Here is a 21,410-nt window from a genome sequence, read left to right as displayed (position 1 = left end):
ATGTACATTCTTCTTCACTATTTAATTTCTTTAAATGTAATACAGTGGTATAATATTTGGTAGCAACAATATGAAAAGTGATACAACGCATTTAAGTGCTTCGACGCAATTAAGTGTTCCTTTATTCGGGACTACGTCCCTATTAAAAATGCTTAAAATGTAGATACGAAACACAACCGAAGTATGTATTTTAGACTTGTAAGAAGTTCAGAAATTTATAGAAATATTTTGCATTTTTTTCAACACTTTTTTTTTTTTTTTTGTTGTTGTTGTTGCTATGTTTTGAAATTACGAATTTTTGCTGCTAGGTTTATTTTTTATCGTTGTATATTTTGCAAGCGATGTTTTAAAATAGCAGCTTGCTGATGACATTCGCATTGGTTTCAGTACAATGATATCTCTCGCAATGATATTTTACCCCTACCATCTTAGGTAACACAGCCAAAATAACCTAAGTAGCACAGAAAACCTTGAGAATTTAGATTACTTAAAAACATCATAATACATGGTTGCCAGCATCATAATACATAAATGCCAGCATCTTAAAATCATCATAATACATAAATGTATACTACGGGGATCCCCCAGTAGTATACATTTCCCTACGCCGCTGACCAAGTAAAGGCACAATACTATATTTGCCGTTTGACTACTGGACCGATTGACGAAATTCAAATCACGTGTTTCATCTCTCGAAAGCGCGACTTAGGATATATATTAGATTTATATACAGCACAGTTCTAATATAGGTATTTTGACACAAAATCGGACTTTCTAAAATGGCATGCCAAGTTTTTTTCCATCTTCCGATTCTAAGACTCAAATTATGCCTAAATATTAAATTTTGTAAAATTTGGTGTGAAATTTACGGAGAAATCGGAGGATTTTTTTCACTTTGCGCCAAAAATAATTTACTTGGCGAACTTCTTAATTTATAGCAACCTATTTTCCTTTTCTTTTTTTCATTGTAAACGAGCGGTAAAAAGGTCACGTTCCATTGCTTTCAAATAATTTTAAAAATAGTACGTGAACCACATTTGGCGTTATAATCGCTTATAACGAATATGCCAAATTTCAAAGCACGTCAATATGTAAATTCACGTATATCTTAGGAAATTGTAAATAAAAAATACTCTAATTTTTTGCAGGTGTGCCTAGAAATACATCTATTTTATAATGATGTTAAAAGTTTTATAGGTTACAAAACAAAATGTTTATTCAAAAATTTATAAAAAATACTTAAAAATGCAAATTTTAAAAATAAATCATAAAAAATGTGCGAATTATATTTGGATTAAGCCTAAATTTCGAATTTTGGAAGAAGGAATCAAAAAAGTTTAATAAAAAAAAAGAGATATTAATAAATATATATCAAATTCAATTAACATTCAGGAGTTAAAATTTTGAAAGCTTAATTTCTTAAAACCACTCGTGCGATTTTTGTGAAACTTGTCAGGTCATAATTTGAGTCGTAGAATCGAAATATGAAATAAAATTGGCATGTCATTTCAGAAAAAGTCTGATTTTTGTGTTAAAACACCTATATTAGAACAACGCTATATATAAATCTAATACATGTTCTAAATCGCGCTTTTGAGACATGAAAAAAAGCAAGTTGAATTTCGTTAATCGGCCCTGTAGAACGGAACATATAGAAATGTCTTTTTTTTTTTCTTTTTTTTTTTTTCTTTTTTTTCTTAATATAAGCCCAAAAGAGGCTTTGTCCCTGAAGGACTATTGTTTCATTTTGCGATTTTGCGTTGAAAACTTTAAAAGGCTGTATCACTTTTCAAATCGTTGCCACCAAATACTACTATCCCTCTGTATTATATTTGAAGAAATTAAATAATGAAGAATCTGCATTATAAATGTATGTATGTTTCTCACATTGTCTTAAAACCACGGTACCTAGAGCCATCCAATTTTGAATGACGTAATCCTACGGCGAATATGGGCATCTGAAAGCCCAAATTTGTAATTTGTAATTTGTTTTATTATCGATTTCATATTTTGTAAAACTTTAACGAATTTCTCATTAACAAACTCAACGATTTCAAAGCGAGCAATAACAACACTCTACGGAAGAAGGAACCTTTTTCTCTAGCTCGCGGAACTGTGTATCGGAAATTCTAAAGATGGGCTCATTTTAAAATTATTTTGCGACATTGCTGTTGAACTGAATTTTATGGCTTAAGTACCACGAACATGATATTTAATAAATAAAAATAACACACAAAACGTTAAAAAAAAGTCCCTTTGGACGTAATTTAAAAATCTGAAACCTTTCAGATTTTTTTTTTTTCGCAGTGTACAAGTAAGGACTAAACTTCACAAACATGCTCCATCAGTGTTTTGAACAGTCTGGTCAAAGGTTTTTGCAAAGTGCAATTTGAAATGAACCATACCTATGATTTTTCTTATTTTGATATATCACCGAAGACGAAAAATATCTGCTAGAACAAAAACTCTTCTTATTGCCCTTGTCCGACATGCTAATCTGTTCTGGTGTTTCAGGGATACGTTGTAATACCTTCGATGAACTGGACTTTCCCAGAAAATGTCTTATTTGCAGTTTTCAAATTAATGAATTTATTTTTCGCACGTAGATGTTATTTTATTAATGTGGAGAGTACAGCAACTCTGAATCACTCGATGAAATCGTCACCGATGCGTGTACCTTTGACCACAAAAGTAACCCAACTGTGCATCTAATCTGTCCACGCCACTCGCCACTTCGACGTGAGTGGCATACGTATCAGTTTTTATGTCATTGGAAACCCGATAAAATTCTGTCGTTGATTTTTAAATGAAGCATACTTCCAACTTCGACACATTTCGTAATACACTTCTCTCGTAAATATGACCTAGCTTTCGTTACGTGGTGGATCAGCTTTTAAAATAGATACTCTCTATTTGCAGTTTTCGCTTCAATTATTATCCAGTCTTGCAGTAAAAATATTATTATTTAACAATATATGTGTCACCATTAAAATCTGTGACACTATCAGAAATTTTCTTTTTCAGGAAGCATTTTTCACTTTCACTGATGCGCAAATTTTTGTCAGACGTGACTTTTAATTCTATTCTGCCTGGGTCATGATCCTAGAAAAGGGATAATAGGATTTTTTTTTCACATCATCACGCGAGAGATTTAATATTTGACACCTAATTTTTAAAAGGTCTAATTATTTGAAACCAAACAAATATTCACAAATATTTCACAAACTGAAAAAGATTCTGGATTTTATGCCTTTTATTTGGTTTTAAACAGACTAGATTAGCTAGGGTTTTTCAGTGTCCGGAGACAACTGAAGATTTCGCGCCCCCTTCTGTTTGCTAAGAATGGAAAACATTTAATTATAAATTTCGTAACAGCAATTTGGCGCCGGGGACAAATGTCCCCCCTTCCCCCCTTAGCTACGCCACTGGTTCTCAATTTATCGCTTTTTTATGATACATTTATGATATTATATGATATTTTTTATGATATCAAGTATAATCATAGCAATAAGAAAATAAGCATAAGCCTTTGCCAGATATATTATTTTTCAACAAATGCAGTTTCAGATGTCAACAAATGGTGGACACGTTCGGCCTAGCGCCTTTAAACTTTTGAGTTGTCGATAATTCTACAACTATTGCCTACAGATTACCTCTTTAACTAACTAAAATGATAAAAAACCTCGAACGAAACATAAGAACATCATAACTCAGACACTTTTAAAGTAAAAAAATGCATAATTTGCCAACTTTTATAAATAAAAAATACTGAGCTCAACGAACCGGGTAACAAGGTGAGAATAAAAATTTGTGATACTGTATAATTAAGTATATATATATGTGTGTAAAATATAAAAGAATGCGATGGCTTAGCTCTACGCGAACAGGCAACCTCTAATTAACTTTCCATAATTTCAGAATCTTCCCCCTAGACCAGTACTTTCGAGAACATTCGGGCATGTTACATAACAGCTGTTATAAATGAAGAGTCCGCGCCATTTTTTATGAGACTGCTCACTGCCATCGCTGCAATAAGCCCTTGTGCTGCTCTGTCACTTATTCATTCCTTTGTTAGAATAGTTATGACGTCGAAAGCTCAACCTTATTTTAATTTAAATCATGATTGGATATGTAGTTTTTAGAGAATCTGAAAGAATAATGATCTGCCACTTCAAATGAATAAAGCTACAGAGTTTTAAAATTTAAATTCTTCTGTGTCTTTAATTCGGATGCCTTCCCATTCCACCACCCGGACTCTGATGTGACCAGATTGCTAAGTTTCATCGCTTCCGATGCCGATCTACTGCAGATATTACATACATATATATGTATATATACATATGGTGCGACCGATTGCAACAAAAAAGGGAGGTGCACAATTACATGTTATAGGATCCCATAGACAAAATTTCAACATTCTATGTCTACTCGTTTTTCAGTTATGTGAGATATACCTACGTACAAACGTCACGAAAAAAGTTTGTTCTGAATTCCATTTTAAGTCCATTTTACAATACATTTTTCTATCCATTTTTGGAAAAAAAAAAGTCCCATATTTTGTTTTGTGCATAAAGATGTAACTCAAAAAATAATTCAGATAGATTTGAGAGTGGCCAAAATGGATATTTTCGTTGAAATATGATATTCGAAATCTTTCGAGATTACAATACTTCTTTTACTTCGTACAAGGAAGTAAAAATCGGTGGGTGATGTTAGTACGAGAATATAATTTTTTTTTTCCACAAAATGCATTCACTGGACAGGCGATATTAATCATCCTAGGGGGAATTATGATTAAAACCTCTTAAAACACATGATACTTATCACTATATTATCATTTTAAGAGCCGAAAATTCTAATTAAAAAGCGATGTTCCTGCATCGACTTTATGAAGGTATATGCTTTATGAAGGTTTTTATGAAGGTAGTTTTGGCAAGTTAAAAAACTGGTCCTCATAAGGGGCTGTTAATTTCATGCTAGTTCACCCTTATGAAGGTTTCTGTTTTTTCGAACATGGTGTGACTTGCATAAAGGTGAGAACACCTTTTCGTATTCTAATTTTTTTATAATCATAAAATAAAATTTTTTTGAAAAATTATTCAAGTGATTACATTTTGGATTTTTTTATATCGAAATTTGATTATTTTGCCTATAATAACCATCTGATTTTTCAGTCAGCCTGACTATATAGTTCTCAACAAATGCTTTCGTAATCAATGTTGCCTTAATATTATTAGCATTTTTTTAGAAATTATAGCCCCCAGCGTTTAAAGGTCCACCAGCGGTCGAGCGGCAAAATCGCTTAACACTGGCAGTTCTGACCTGGGCTCGATTCCAGGCGAACGGGCTCGCTACATGAGCATTTTCATAGTTCTCCTCATATGTAACATGTATACGAGCCTTTTCCCCAAGAAAGTCCTCCACGAAGGCAACCCTCTCATTAGGCAGATAGTCCTATTGTGCGTTGCCATAATCAACTAAACCAAGCGGGTGTTCAAATTCCACTAAAGCAGAAACTGATGTACTGAATACAGTGGTGTTTATAGCATTAAGGATGAACGAGTTTTGTTACTCGTTACCCGAGAAAATTCTAAATTGATAATTATTTAAATTCGAAATTTAAAATACATTTTTTAAAGGTGCCGCAGATTTAAACTCTCCAGCGACCTATTGGGAAAGAATGCTTTACACTGGTAGTTTGATCTGAGTTCGAATTCCTGTGAATGGGCTGGCTGCGTGGACATTTTCATGATTTCCTCGCGTAAGGTGAATGTGAAAGACTTGGGGAAAATATATATATATATATATATATATATATTCTTCAGTGACTGTATGCTTGACTTCGCAGATGATGCTTTGCTTTAATTAAATCCTCAGATTTAAATTACTATTTATATTAACAAGCGTTCAAGATGGTAAGAAATGAATAACGTTAGATATGAAGCTCTGAGGTAGTGGTGTCCGCCTATTAAGTGTCTCCACAATAAAATGGCCACCACTTCTGAGCTTAGCAGTAGTCAATGCCGTTATAGGCAAGGACCCGTCATTGGAAAAAAAAAAAAATCTGAATGATTTCAGATTTTAAATTACGTCCAAAGGGGCGGTTTTTATTTATTTTTTTTTTTATTTATTTATTTATTTTTTTTTTTAAAGTTTTGTGTGTTACCTTTATTTATTAAATATCATGTTCTTCGCACTTAAAATTCAGTTCAAGTAGCAATATCGCAAAATAATTTTAAATTGAGCATATCTTTAGAATTTCCGATACACGGTCTCACGCGCTAAAGATAAAAAATGTTTTTTCCTGTTCAACTTTGCTCGCTTTGAAATCCATGAGTTTGTTAATAAAAAATTCGTTAAAGTTTTACAAAATATGAAATCGATAAAAAAAAAAAATTGAAATTTGGGCTTCCAGGTGCCACATTCGCTGGAGGATTACGTCATGCAAAATTGGATGGCTCTACGTACCGTTGTTTTATCACAATGCGAGAAACATACATACATTTATGCAGATTCTTCATGGTTTAATTTCTTTAAATATAATACAGGGCGATAATATTGGGTGGCAACAGTTTGAAAAGTGAAACGGACATTCAGAGAGATTCGACGCAAAATCGCAAAACGAAAACAATAATCCCTCAGGGACAAAACCACTTTGAACTAAAAAAAAGACATGAAACTTTCGAAACTAACATGAATTGTCGACTAGATATTGCCCCTTTTCTTCAGACGCCCTTTAAATAAGGGGGGAAAAGTAAGGAGGAAAAAATCTGAAATGTTTCAGATTTTAAATTACGTTTAAAGGGGCGTTTATTTAACATTTTGTGTGTTACCTTTATTTATTAAATATCATGTTCTTTGCACTTAAACCATAAAATTTAGTTCAAGAGCAATATCGCAAAATAATTTTAAAATAAGCATATCTTTAGAATTTCCGATACACAGTTCGACGCGCTGGAGATAAAAAGGTTTTTTTCCCCCGTAGAGTGTTGCCTTTACTCGCTTTTATATCGTTGAGTTTGTTACTAAAAAATTCATTAAAGTTTTACAAAATATGAAATCGATAATAAAATAAATTCCAAATTTCAAATTTGGGATTTCAGATGCCCCTATTCGCAGTAGGATTACGTCATTCAAAACTGGATGGCTCTAGATATCGTTGTTTTATCACAGTTCGAGAAATAGATATACATTTATGCAGATTTTTTTCATTACTTAATTTCTTCAAATATAATGCAGGGTTCTAACATTTTGTGGCAACAGTTTGAAAAGTGAACAGTCATTTACAGGAGTCCGACGCAAAATGCCAAAATGAAAGTTCCGTCGGAACTCAAATCCCTTTGGACTAATAAGAACTTCTGGTTGGTATGTGCTGTGGTTGTGCAACAACATATATAACTTGTTATTCCTGTGTTCGATTTCCGGCAAACGTATAACTTATTTTCAAGTATTTCTCTCTCTTAAATTGGTCCTCATTTTTATGACGCAAAGGACGTTTATGCTACAGAAGGTGTTTCTACATTCCTTAGACGGATTTCATTCTATTTACACAAATATTTCACCTAAAATTGTGTTTTAAATGTAACCCTTATTCTTCACTATCTTTCTATACCATAATTTCCAAGACAATAAAGCCTTGTAATATAGGAAGAGATATTGTATCCCATTCTTCTCGCAAAACTTTCCAAAGTCCAAAGAGTGGTGTAGGTCGACGGTTGGACAATCCGCTTTTTAAAAGTCCAAAAGCGCAAACGGATCTCTTTTTATTGCTTTCATTTAAACACGCCCAAGATTCATCTATTGTGACATTCCATTTTTATCGGGATAAATGTGAACAGCTAAGCGAATAATCGCTTCAGTCCAACAACAGTAACGTAAACTCACGAAGGGTTAATTACCCTTTATTTGCTCTAAGTAAAGTTTGAATAGTCGGCTTCTTTCTCAGGGCGTTAAGCAAAGGCTACATTTGGGCTTAAAAGGTAAGAAGAAAGCACTAACTAATGACTAACTAAAGAGATTTAGCCGAAGCTAACAGAATTCTAAACTAGTTGGCCCTTAATATTAAATTAACCTGCGAAGCTATTAAAAGGCACATAAAACGGCCGAGCTGAAAGACATAGCCAAAAGAGAAACGCGCGCTATTCAAAAATCCTAACTCTGTCTAGCGAAGCCAGTGGAACTTGACTTAAATACTACTCTACTTCTCATTTGCGTTTAACGGGATTCTAAAAACTCATTCTGGTAAGGAATTGTATATTGAAGCTAGAAGAGACAGGAAAGTGGCATAAAATAACTGTTATAAAATTAAAATATACCTTACATAAGGATTTTGCAACTTCCCTTTGACTTGCTGGATTTTTCATTTAAAATTATAGGTCTTACCTTTGCAGCATTCGAAACATAAAGTTATTTCCTTGGATAAGTATTTGGAGCAATTTTTTATTTGAAGCCAAATTTCGAAACTTTCCCCCCCTTTCATGTTGACAATATTACCTATCGTAGCTTTAGGTATGCGAAAAAACAGCTTTCACAGCATTTTTAAGTAACCAAATACGAATAATTTTCTTCGGAAAGAACACAAACATAGAGTTTCATCCATTGCTTCTGTAAAAGCGTCATTTTGCACGAAACCAAAAGTGTCAATCAGCAGACGATAATTTATACTTTCAAAAATATACAGTAGAACTCCAATTATCCGAATCAATTGGGACTGGACCCCATTCAATAATCAAAATTTCGAATAATTTGATTGTTTCTGAAGTATCTAGGTACACTTTAATTAATTACTTTGTAGAGATATTAGGTATTTTTTGGAAGCAGGCAAGATGAAAAATATGCAACGCCTTCGCCGGGAATCGAACCACGGACCTCTGGAATACGCGCCCAGCGTGCAGACCACCACACCACGAAGGCATGCCAAGAAGGCGGGAGAAATACCTTATATACTCTCTTTTTTAAAGTGCGACTGGGGTTTTTAGGGGACCCAATCGCCAAATCCTAGGTGAGGAGAATCATCATCCAACACCCTAACCGTAACTGTGTAAAATATAAATGAAAACGTACGTTTTCTTAAATCTTATTTAATGCATCATCCACGTAAGATTTGAAAAGTACAAGCTAGCAATTGTAGTTTTGAATGAAAAGAGATATACTGCAGTTGAATTAAAATATAAAAATAAGATACGTAAGATTAATAATAAACTACCCAATGATTAAATGTGTGCGTATGTATTTCAGTAAATTTTGTTCTTTTTCACTCAATTTTTTAAAAACTATAAAGTCATCTACGTTCCGTTGCAAAAAGTTTAAAAAGGTTACTTTATTAATTTATTAATTTAAATTATTATTATTATTATTCTGTTTCTCACAGCACTTCGTATTTTTCTAGGGTGATATTTATTATTAATTATTTATCTATTTATTAATATTATTTTATCTACTTATTATTACTTATTTATCTATTTATTATTTATCATCATTTAAATTATTATTATTATTCTGTTTCTCACAGCGCTTCGTAATTTCCTAGGGTGACATTTTTTGAATCGTTTCAGTCTAGACATGACTTCAAAATTATAGAAAAAAGATTTTAACAACCAACAAGGTGAGTAGATCTACTGTATAATTAAATGTTAACATCTTTTATTTGCTCATAGCAAATTTAAAATTTTGTTGAAAGCAGAATTGCCATTTGTTAGTTAAGAATTGTGATTATATACCTCAGGAACAATTTTTGAATTTTTTGAACGACAGTTTGCAACCAAAAACTGATTTAACAAAATTTATTTATTCAGCATTAAAAAAAATGTTTACCCAGTGGAATATTCTAAAGTATAGATTTAAGCTGCTACTTAAAATCATCAATGTCATGTTAAGTAGAAACATCACTCTAGAAAATCGACACCGTTACATCAACTAATTAAGGCAAAGGTCAAAACTATTCTGAATCTCATTGTTAATGGTATATAAATTATCTACCTTTCTTTCTCTTCAAACCGCGCTAGACTTAGACTAGACAAGTTCATTTGTTTTTGGCTCTTGACCAGCAAATAATATTAAGCATTAAAACAATCGCAACGATAGTCGTAACTGAGACTAGACAAGTTCACTTTTCTTTTTTTTCCCTGGCTCTTGACCAGCAAATAATTTTAAGTATTAAAATAAAATCGTAACGTGATTTAAGTTGAAAAATAGAAGTGGAACAAGACAAATTGTCGTAAAAGGACAAGTTACTGGTCTATGGTGCCGGACTGTGTGTCCGTATCTGTGACAACCTTGGACACATTTAGCCGCAAAGGGTATGAGCTATCCATTTTCCAAATGACTTTTTCCAAGGTAAAATTTACGTGATCCGCGTCACCAAGATAAGTATATTGTGGGCGGCATTCCTTGGCAACGGGCGCAAGTGAAGCGGAAAGCCACACTGTTCCAGAACTCCACTAAACTGCATTACGTGACCGAGGGTAGGAAAAAAAGCTATTCTACCATTAAATTAATAGCTACAAAACGGAAACAGGCAAAAAGAAGATGCACAAAGCCGTGATTTTTGTATTCATTGTGTGACTAGTGTGTCTTCATGGGAAAATGGCACATTAAATAATGGAGCAGCGTGATGTTTCTGTTTTTCCAAGAAATATTTTCACTTTCCGGAATACTTTCCAGAAGAAGTAATTGTCTAAAGACGGGTTACGTGTCTCGTGATTATACCACATGAATTTTAACATTGTACTGTTATTTTTACGACAGAATGCATAATCACACTCCACAACCGGTAGCAATTCCGGAATTCCAACTAAGATACAGCTTTATTTCAGCTTCAGACGGGTGTACGAAAAAGATAGGATTTCAAAGGATGAAGTATAATTTTTATGTATGAAATTTTTGCATAATTGGGCTCATTTCAATTAGAATCATAACAGTGGTTGCATAGTTAACGCATTCAAACACTGGCCGCTGCTTTCTAAATTCTCCGTCCAGAAAAAAAAAAGCTACAATTGCGGACTTTTCCCTGGATTTCTTTGTTGCTGCTGTTGTCGTGTTCTACGATGAAGCCTATTCAAATAGTGTCATGGGCGAAGATTGGGATCTTCGTAGAAGTTCGGTCTTTTAAACAGGACCACAATTTTTAACAATTCAGCAAGGATGGCGGGGCAACCAAAAATGTGTGCAATTGTCAATTCTGGGTTCGGGGAGTTATCACACTTTCTGTAGGATGTCTTTACATACAACGTAAAGAATATGAAATGTATTCTTCCCATGCAAAGTTGTTTACATGAATTTATAGATATCCTCCAGATTACCTCTTAAAATAATTTATAAAATGAGCGATCTAGAAGACTTTTCAAAAATAAAAATAACTAGGGAACCATACACAAGTTATTCACTGAAGACAATCAATAACCCATAAGGGGTATAAGTGCTAACAGTTCTGTCCAACTTACATTATTGAGACATTATTATATTGTATCTTTATGACTTAATTAAAGTTGGATGCTTTACAAAAATCTATCTGTTTGCAAATGCAAGCAATAGTATAATTTCATTTAATAGAATTCTAAATGACAAAACATGCGTACATCTAAAATATTTCTAACATACAACTAGATTCTATGACAGACATAGTCAAAGAATTGTCAAAACATTGACTGCAGGAAGGAGTTTAAGGGAAATTATGTTGCAAATAATAAGCATCCATTACTTTTGAGAAGCTGCGAAGCCTTAACTCTGTTTCTGTCCCTATCAATATATCCTTAAGACTTCAGGTGATTCGTTATCAGCATACCACCAACAGCCTTTACAACATATCTCATATCTTAATGTGTCTCCTGATTAGCATAACCGTAGTTGACTCATACAGTGGCAGACAAGTAAAACCTGGAAGTTGAGCATTTTAATGTATCTGGATATACCTTAAATAATAGTATCCAAATTTTGAACAAAGTTTTCTTGTAGAGAAATCACAATCGAGGACCATAATCAGGTCTGGCTCCAGAAATGTAAAAAGTGAATAATGCGGATAACGCTGAAGCATATGTTTTAAGGGAACATCAGATTCAACTCACGAAAACAAAAGCATTTAAATAACACAGATGTATAGGCTATTTTCGTACTAATATTACATTAAAAGGCACGGCTGATGCTTTTTAAAGATGGTTTGAAAATCTTATTCTTGTTCTTGTCGGCGGGTATCAGCAATCTTAGAAGAAAGTTAATAACTCATCGTAAATCCTTTTAGGTTAGCAGATTAGGAAACTTACAGGGATCGCAGAAAAGGAGAAAAGAAATTGCTTTAGCAATTTATTGCATTACGCTAAAATTTCATTAAAATGAGAAAAGGAATTTTAAGGATTTTTTAAAGAATGCAACATAAGATCAGGAGCAAGAAAGGTATTATTTGTAAATATAATTTCTGCGATAAACATTAATATTGAACTACGAGGAAGCTACAAAAATACTTATGTATTTCTCTAGTAAATATCATTACGCATAATTCGATATTAATTACTATTAAAAATAATATTTACTAAACAAATATGCACAAATACTTTTTCGCTTACTTGTTTTGCGTAAATATTATTGCGAATACTTATCTGCATGCACAATAGTATTTACATAATTTCCATATGTTAAATAAAGATAAAATCTTTCGATAAGTTACCTGCAAATAGCAATGGGAAGTAGCTTTGAAAGAAACTACAAAACTATCAAAATCGTAAATTTATTTTCATACTGCCCCCTCAGATTTATTTCTATACTGCTCATTTCCTAGACTTTGATAGGAAAAAAAAATTACATAAAGCTTTTCCAAAAACAGATGTGAACTAGTAATTTGATAATTCTTGACCATTTCAGGTATGCCTTGTCAAAAATAATACCACAATTTTAGTTTAATAATGATTAAAAGAGTACAACATAAAAGCAAGTGTATTAAAACAGTCCATTTCCCTTAACAACATAATCTTACTCTTCATAAAGCATTTATTACTTTCTATTACTATCGTAATTCACAGACTGGAAACTTAAGTTATAAATCATTAATTATTCACACTCATGTGATGCGGCATTCATCATTAATTAATAAAGCAAATACTATAAGTTCTTCTTATTTTAATTATAAATACTTATCCTTGAAGATAGGCCATCGATGCATTTCAAGAAGACCTTTCCCACTTTTAATAAACTCCGATAAAAATCAAATAATCTTTCCAGCTATGCGATATGCATATTAATTTTACTCCCATTTCGAAAATGGGCAGTCTTATTTCTTATATAAATGCGAAGTTAACAAGAACAGAAAGGGCTAAAAGCAAACATACAAAAGAAAAATCAATCGCTAATACGAAACCGCAAATTTGTATTGTATATTAAATATCCTTAATTGAAAAGTGCTCTGATCAGCTCATCGCGTGGTCGTTATTCAAGGATAGCTTCTTACCTGTACGAAGTAGGCAGGTGGAGTGAGAAAACTGATCATGTTGGCGATCAGTTTCTCGATGTGGGATTCATTTCAGTACCGGAAAAATAGATCCTCTTGTAACTGGTCCATTTTATACGATGTCCGATCAAAATTGTGGGTGTAACTGCAAATAAAAATAATTTTTAATCACAATGTATTATCTTCTTTTAATATATTATAAAGTAAAACAAATCTTCAAATAAATTGTTTGATGTTATTGGCTTTTAATACAAATTGTTTGATGTTATTGGCTTCCTACAAATATAGGAAGCCAATAACATCAAACAAGCTGTGGATTTAATTTTTATAATATCCGATTTCACTTCTGTAGATAAAATATTAACTCAGTTAATAATTCTAAATGAGTGGATGTTAAAAATTTAACAATATAAACTAACAAAAGACTTCCAGTTATTTAAAAAAACAACTTAAGAGAAACAAGAAAAATGTACACTGCGATAAAAAAAGGGGCAGGACAGATCTATATCTCCCGTTCTACTGGGCCGATTGACGAAATTCAAATTGCGTTTTCCATGTCTCGAAAGCGACATGGAAGATCATTAAATACGTATAATTTGACACAGATTCAAATCGAAGCGAACAAGTTAGTTGCATGAGATTTTTCATTATTTCCCAACATATGCAAAGTAAATAGGAGTCAATTTTTTTAAAAAAAATCCTTCATGATGGCAGCCCATTTTACAGGCTGCCATCATGAACCCTCGAACTGCTTTTTCTTAATCAGTTATGTAATCTAACCATACTTTTTCCATACTTTTGTGTTTCACTGTACATTTTGTTTTGTATATATATGCTGTTAAGAGTTATCGCATTCCACTCCCGTGCCGTCGTGGTGTAATTCAGCTAACAACTGGAAGATCCGTGTCGAATCCAGGGAGGGGCTTTGTGGATTATTTACATTTCCTGCTTCAAAATTCCTAATGATCTCTACAAAGCATTTATCCGGTCGTAGGAGCTCAACTACAAGACTCCAAGAAATGCATCAATTAATGAATTTCCTATGATTTCAGATAAAACACTACAAAGATGTAATTTAAATAATATTTGAAATTAAAACAGTTCAAAACCTTTTGAAATTAAAACAGTTCAAAACCTTTTAAAATTGAGTCTGCTGATTTTAATGGATTTAACTTTGTAGAGACATTAGGTATTTTTTGGAACCACGGATCTCTGGAATACCGGCCCAGCGTGCAGAACCACTACACCACGAAGGCACGTGGAGAAGGTGGGAGAAATACCTTATATACTCCCGCCTTTAAAGGGCGACTGGGGTTTTAAGGGTACCCAATCGCGAGATCCTGGGTGGGGAGAAATCATCATCCACCACCCTTTTAGTTCGGACGCCACTGTAGAGACATTAGGTATTTTTTGGAAAAGCCGGAGAGATGAAAAATTAGCAACCGCCTTCGCCGGGAATCGAACCACGGACCTCTGGAATACCGGCCCAGCATGCAGAACCAATACAACACGAAGGCACTTCAAGAAGGTGGGAGAAATATCTTATAACTTAATAGAATATCGTATTCTTTGGCAGCATAGACGAGAACTCTATGAACAAAGGTAACTTACCACTATGTTTTTTGAAAATTACGACAGAAATGTATGAAAAGTATTAAAGACCCTTTAACTCAACTAGAAGTTTAACAGAAAGCAAGTGCTTATAGAATAGCCAGCATTTTATGTCTTGAATCAAAAGTAGCGGGTTATGATTAAGTGAACTTAAATTAGCCGAGAGGCACAAAACACACTAGTTGGTCTGACCTAAAAATCGGCGTGACAGACCTAATGGCGAGAAAAACACAACGCCAACAGAATACTGCTGTAAGAAAATCAGTTAGCAAACCTGGCCTTCAAGCGGAAACATCTAAACTTTCTCTGTTGATTTTACACCATCTGAAAACCTTCTTTTTAAATGCTATCACTTTCTACCTCATTTGAATACACGCGAACTAGAAATTTGCATTCTGGCAGGAAAACTGAAAGCGAGAAAGACAGCAAAGCAATTTAACATAAAATAACTGGCTAATGAAACTAAATACAGTACAACTCCAATTATCCGAACTCCGACTATCCGAATCGCTGATTATCCGAATTTCTTTCAGAACTAAGGAAAAAAATTAAGACGGAAACCACTCCAGTTATCCGAACTCCGACTATCCGAATCTCTTTCAGAATTAAAGAAAAAAATTGAGACCGAAACCACTCCAATTATCCGAACTCCGATTATCCGAATCACTTTCAGAATTAAGAAAAAAATTAAGACGGAAACGTAGTGTTGGGCAATCAGCGATTTCAGACATTAAAAAGGTGCAAATCTACACGTTTAAACTTCGTGTCATCGTTTGAAAACGAAGATAGAAATTTTTCAAGAAAATCAATGAAGGCAGCAACAAACAAAAGTTTAGAAGATGTCGTTTTCAAGTGGCTTTTGCAGCAGCGTTCTATGGGAAACCCAATTTCGGGTCCGATTCCTTGATCTTAGCTCAGAAGCAGGGTTTTTTTAAACTGTGGGTCGCGACCCCCAAGGGGGTCACAGGATCTCCAGCAGGGGGTCGCCAAAAATTTTAGCAGTTTTGATATTTATTTAACTTATTATAATAATTTTACAATTATTTTTGCACAATGTATCTGAAAACAAATAAAGATAATACAATACAGACAAAGAAAAACACGAAAACGTTTCGACGCATTCTTTTTATAATATAAACGTTCATTTTACTTGCTTTGAACTGTATTTTCGTCTGTTACTTATTTAAAATTTTCACATTGTTCTATGTCTTAAAATTAGAAATTAAAGTTAATGACCTAAAACTGCAATCGTATATTACAGTACAAGTAAAAAAATTGACAGTTTCACTCACGTGTGTATCGGATTTGCGCAACACCTATGGGAACCCTCAAAATTTTAGGGATAAAAAGGGGTAATGACTGAAAAATGTTTAAGAAACTTTGCTTTAAAGCAAGTAACGACTGGCTATGAAAGTTTAATCTTAATTTAATCGAGATAGTCAGCAAGCAATGACCTTCAGCATTTATACGTACTGTACAATACGCTATATAACATGTATGTAAAAGTTCTGCCTTTTCATTTTAATTAATTAAAACCTCTTTTTCTTAAAAAATAGTTTTCTCCTATTTTCAACATAAAGTAAATACCGTAAATAATTAATATGTACGTAGACCCTTACTTTGGGAAAAAATTCAATTATCCAAATTTTTGATTATCCGAATGGTGTCCAGTCCCTACTGATTCGGATAATTGAAGTTCCACTGTAATTCTTTATAACTTGAAGCTCCTGTATACCTTATTTGGTATACAGTTTATTATATTTTTACTTATTAGGATCCAGTTTTGTTGGTTAAATTTAAATGACTATCTGCCGAGGAAGAATAATTTTGTGGAATATTTTCCAAGGAAAACCAGTTCGTAGTTACCATATACGTGGGGTAAATAAAAATGTCTTTTATATACCTAGCCCATTTTTTAAACCAAGACCACTGAATATCGGAATGTCGCAAATATAAATTAAATAAAAGATCAAAGTTCAGTTTTAAAGTGCTTTTTCAACGTGAATCAAAGCTAATCTTGATGTACTGCTAATAACAGGTTCAAGGAACTCGACAACTTTCGGAAAGAAAGTCACGTGATAGAGCTCCAGCCCACCCTTTCATTCATCTCATTCAACTTATAAAAGCTCAATCGCGAAGCTACCCGTAGTAATAACAGCAACCATTAAAAAAAAGAAAAAGAGACAACAACAACAGGTATTTCAATTACCGGCAGGTGTTTCACTTATTTCTAGAATGGATTGTTTACTTACCTGTAGCACAGAACCCCAGAACGGGCAAAGCACAAATGGTGCAAGACAAAGCAAGATTAAATATAAGCATAAACTCAACTATTTCAGAATTATATAACATGCGATAAGTAAAGAAAGGCGAAAAACATCTGGTAGTAGTAAATGAGTTAAAAAAAAAAAAAAATTGGAGAAATATAGAAAATGCACCTGCGAATACAGACGTCGCATCAATCACTATTCAAAGCACTATCCATTTGGAATGAAAAATGTGTACTCAGAATATCTTCTGTAAATGTTGTCACAGAAATTTTATTAGATTTCTAACTCTGTGTACATGCTTTAATCAGCAATAATGCTATTCAATAATGAAAATCTAAATATTAATATTGTTATGTGTAGTATTATACGAATAGATAGATATTCATAATATTAGATCACATATGATTAAATAATAACCATTATTTTCAAATTAATTCCTCCTCTCCGTAACGGCCTTCGTGAGGTTGACAGCAGTTATTTGCTCAGCTGTTTGTCTCTAAGTGTAAAATATTATCTTCTGTCTTCAGTAAAATATGTATTACAATATGCGAAACAAACGAAACGAATACAGTAAGCTTACTTTTGTCTACAATATTCGGTACAAAATACAGTATTCTTTCAAACAATTTAAATCATAAAGCATTCATGGTAAAATATTATCCATATAAAGCTAATATTTATTCAGAAAGGATACTGTGTAACGTTTTTGTGCAGTTAAATTTTTCTCAACGATATTAGAACTTTTTTCCGCTTTTTACTTCCTTGTACGACGTAAAGGAATATCGTGATGTAGAATTATCAACAATTTAAAAAGTTTAAGTGACTGCTAAGCCTAACGAGCTGCCATTTGTTTACATTTGAAATTCTTACTAGAATAGTAAATTAAGTCAGTTGGTGCACCAAACTCAGTATGTTTTTTCCAGCGGGACTAAAAGTTAGGTGTTTTAGGTTTATCTTTATTTTATAATTTTTAAAGAATTTTCGAGTTTGTATGTATTTTTCCCTTGCTGCGAAGTGAGAATTGAATTGATTGAATGAGAAATATATCTGCAATGGAATTCAAGGAAATAAGTTTAAATAAAATGCAGCAAAAAATGTGTGTCATTTAATAAGCCGTAGAAGGAATTCATGCTGTATCTATACATCCGATATTTTTATTTTTGTTTACTCCGATTAAAAAGCATTTTCTAATATAATATCTTTAAGAATGAATGGAAACATTTCAGAAGTATCTGTGAAGTACGTAATAAGTGAAAAGGATTGAAAATGCTTTTATTTAATTCAGTCGCACAAAAATTCATCAATAAAATATATAAATTTCAAAATGTGCCTCAATTACAAGATAACAGATATTACAGCGATATTCAGTTTTGGTCCATACTCTGGCTGAAACATCTGGTGCAAGGCTTGCAGCTATTTACGTGTTCATGTCCTTGAAGTGGTTGAGATTATTAAGCCTTTCATTGTAAACGTCATTTTTAATACTCGATGGGAAGAGTCTAATATACTACGATTAAGATGCAATTCTTGTGGGCTAAAGGATAGGTTCATTTCTGCTTAAATATATACGGTCCTCGAAATCAATTCACGTATGATTCGCACAGTGAGTTTGTATTCGATCTTTTTTGGATAAAGGTCTTACACTCAGCAACTTTCCTATCTATCTGATCGAGTTGAGATAACCGAAAGGTCTGTACACCTTGAAACTGATATAACTTTGCTCCAGACATTAACTTTAGGAGACTTAAAATGTGTTTAAGTGTCACATGGGGCCTGTCAGAAAACCCGAGATCAAAAACTGCTCGATTTAGACAATCGTTTACATGGAACGTGGCCCCATCTGAGAACAGCATTTTGCTTCATTGTCAAATCCCTTTAGCATAACAGAGTGAGTAACCCTGTGCTTCTGCTGTTCTTTGAGTGCAGTTGAGTTTTATAATAAACAAGCGGCAAGTCTTCATCTGCATTTTAAATGCCTAAAGGGAACACCAAACATTAAATTTTACTCTGCAGAACAACTTTATCAATAAATAAATAAATAAATAAATAAATAAATAAAACAAAATAAAAAGTAAAAATCTGAAGGGTTTCAGGTTTTAAATTACGTACAAAGGGCCCTTTATTTAACGTTTTGTATGTTACCTTTATTTATTAAATATCGCTTAAACCATAAAATTCAGTTCAATAGCAATATCGCAAAATAATTTTAAAATGAGCCTATCTTTAGAATTTCCGATACGCAGTCTCGCGAGTTGGAGATAAAAAATGTCCCCCCCCCCCGGCGGTAGAATGGATTTTAAATCGTTAAAACCCATTCCTGGATTTTAAATCGTTGAGTTCATTGATCAAAAATTCGTTAACGTTTAACAAAATATGAAATCGATCATAAAACAAATTCCAAATTTGGGCTTCCAGATGCCCATATTCGGGTGGAAAAGTACGTCATTCAAAATTGGATGGCTCTAGGTACCGTTGTTTTATCACAATGCAAGAAACATACATATATTTATGCAGATTCTTCATTATTTAATTTCTTTAAATATAATACAGGGCGATAATATTGGGTGGCAACAATTTGAAAAGTGAATCGAACATTTATGGTGAACCAACGCAAAATACCAAAACGAAAACAGGGCAAATTGCCTCTTTGGACATAAAAAAAAATTCAATAAAAACGTAATACATGTAAAAAAATTTACAATGAAATAAACCGTATCCCTTAATACAAATATTAATTATCCAAATAAATAAATTAACCAACTTCCCGTTCCAAACGTCTAGTATCCAAGAAAAACATTAAATTTAAAAACTGCGCAGAATTATCGTCCTCATTTTTCCGAGTGGCAAAAGGCAACAGTGATATATCAGCAATAATGGCTGCGTGTCATTGTTGCCAATAGAATGAGAGAGAATTATCAATTTGATGCGATTTCATCAAAAAACATAAAATAAAAAAATAATAAAAAATAAAAAATAAAAAAACTCATTCGAATTTTGAAAAACTCGCTTAGAGGTGCACTGGCGCTTGTCTAGATGCATCCTATGTACCAAATTTCGTAGCCCTGGGTCTATTAGCTTACGCGCAGCCGAACGAAAGATACACACACACATACACACAGACAGACAGACTCTTCCTTTCATTATATATAGTGCATTATATAGTTAAAAATGTGCAGTCGCCGGGACTCGAAACCTGGACCTCTCGAATAGGTGTCGAATATGCTTCCAATTACCCCACGAAGGCAAGCGGAAGGAAGGGAGAAAATACATTATGTACTCCGCCTTTTAAAGGGCGATTGGGGATGAGAGGACCCAATCACCAAATGATAACTAGTGATGAGTCGGTACTACCGAACCGGGTATTTTGTAACGGGTACTTAGTTGTAACGGGTACTGAAAATCGGTACATCCAAGTACCCGTTACTTCAATACCGAAATCGGTACTTTTCGGTATTTGTTACTTCTGTACCGAAACGGGCACTTTTCGGTATTCGTTACTTCTGTACCGAAACGGGTACTTTTCGGTATTCGTTACTTCTGTACCGAAACTGGTGCTTTTCGGTATTCGCTACTTTGTAACGAAAATATGCGTCTCTTCTCGGTATTTCGGTATTCGTTACTGGAGGATCGATGAGGGTCCAGCTCACTTCGGTTTTGATACGAGAACAGTAGTATCTGGTTGTATTTGCGAAATGGTGATATGCGCTCCTTGTGTCCATGAATGGTCTGCTCCTCAGACACTTCCGTAGTTGACATGTTTTCTGATATTCAAAATCTTACTCCGTACAGATAAAATCAAACACGTGGTGACGTGGCAGAGTTCCTTCAGTGCGCAAAATCGTTAGCTGCGTATTTCGGTACTCCAAATCGTTACTAGGGCACTTCGGTACTCCAAATCGTTACTAGGGTACTTTGGTACTCCAAATCGTTACTAGGGTATTCCGGTATAGCAAACCGTTACTAGGGTACTCCGGTACAGCAAACCGTTACTTCGGTACTTGAAATCGGTTTTCGGTACTTTTCAAAGTAACGGTTACTTGAGTAACGGGTATTTTGTACCGGGTACTTGTCTGTACCCGTTACTCTCGTACCGG

General features: G+C 33.5%; 1 protein-coding gene and 1 long non-coding RNA gene across 5 annotated transcripts in view; one reads left to right on the top strand and one right to left on the bottom strand.

Annotated features, from left to right (window-relative positions):
- The window catches only part of LOC118189593 (uncharacterized), a 475,680-nt gene that overhangs the window by 291,732 nt on the left and 162,538 nt on the right, over nt 1-21,410 (bottom strand). For all 4 annotated transcript variants that reach the window (XM_085825888.1, XM_085825889.1, XM_085825886.1 and 1 more), the window contains exon 2: nt 13,436-13,580. The gene's annotated coding sequence lies outside the window, so the exon portion shown is untranslated. The remainder of the gene's footprint in view (nt 1-13,435; nt 13,581-21,410) is intronic.
- The window catches only part of LOC146995207 (uncharacterized), a 204,901-nt gene that overhangs the window by 104,294 nt on the left and 79,197 nt on the right, over nt 1-21,410 (top strand). Inside the window, exon 2 of the long non-coding RNA XR_015043647.1 lies at nt 9,512-9,604. This is a non-coding gene — a long non-coding RNA (uncharacterized LOC146995207). The remainder of the gene's footprint in view (nt 1-9,511; nt 9,605-21,410) is intronic.

This window comes from Stegodyphus dumicola, chromosome 10, assembly GCF_044657685.1.
Source record: "Stegodyphus dumicola isolate Sdum_Otavi_A_Nest chromosome 10, ASM4465768v1".
Taxonomy (NCBI): Eukaryota; Metazoa; Arthropoda; class Arachnida; order Araneae; family Eresidae; genus Stegodyphus; species Stegodyphus dumicola.
The sequence above is the reverse complement of the archived record's forward strand: the minus strand, read 5'-3'. Positions and strand labels throughout refer to the sequence as shown.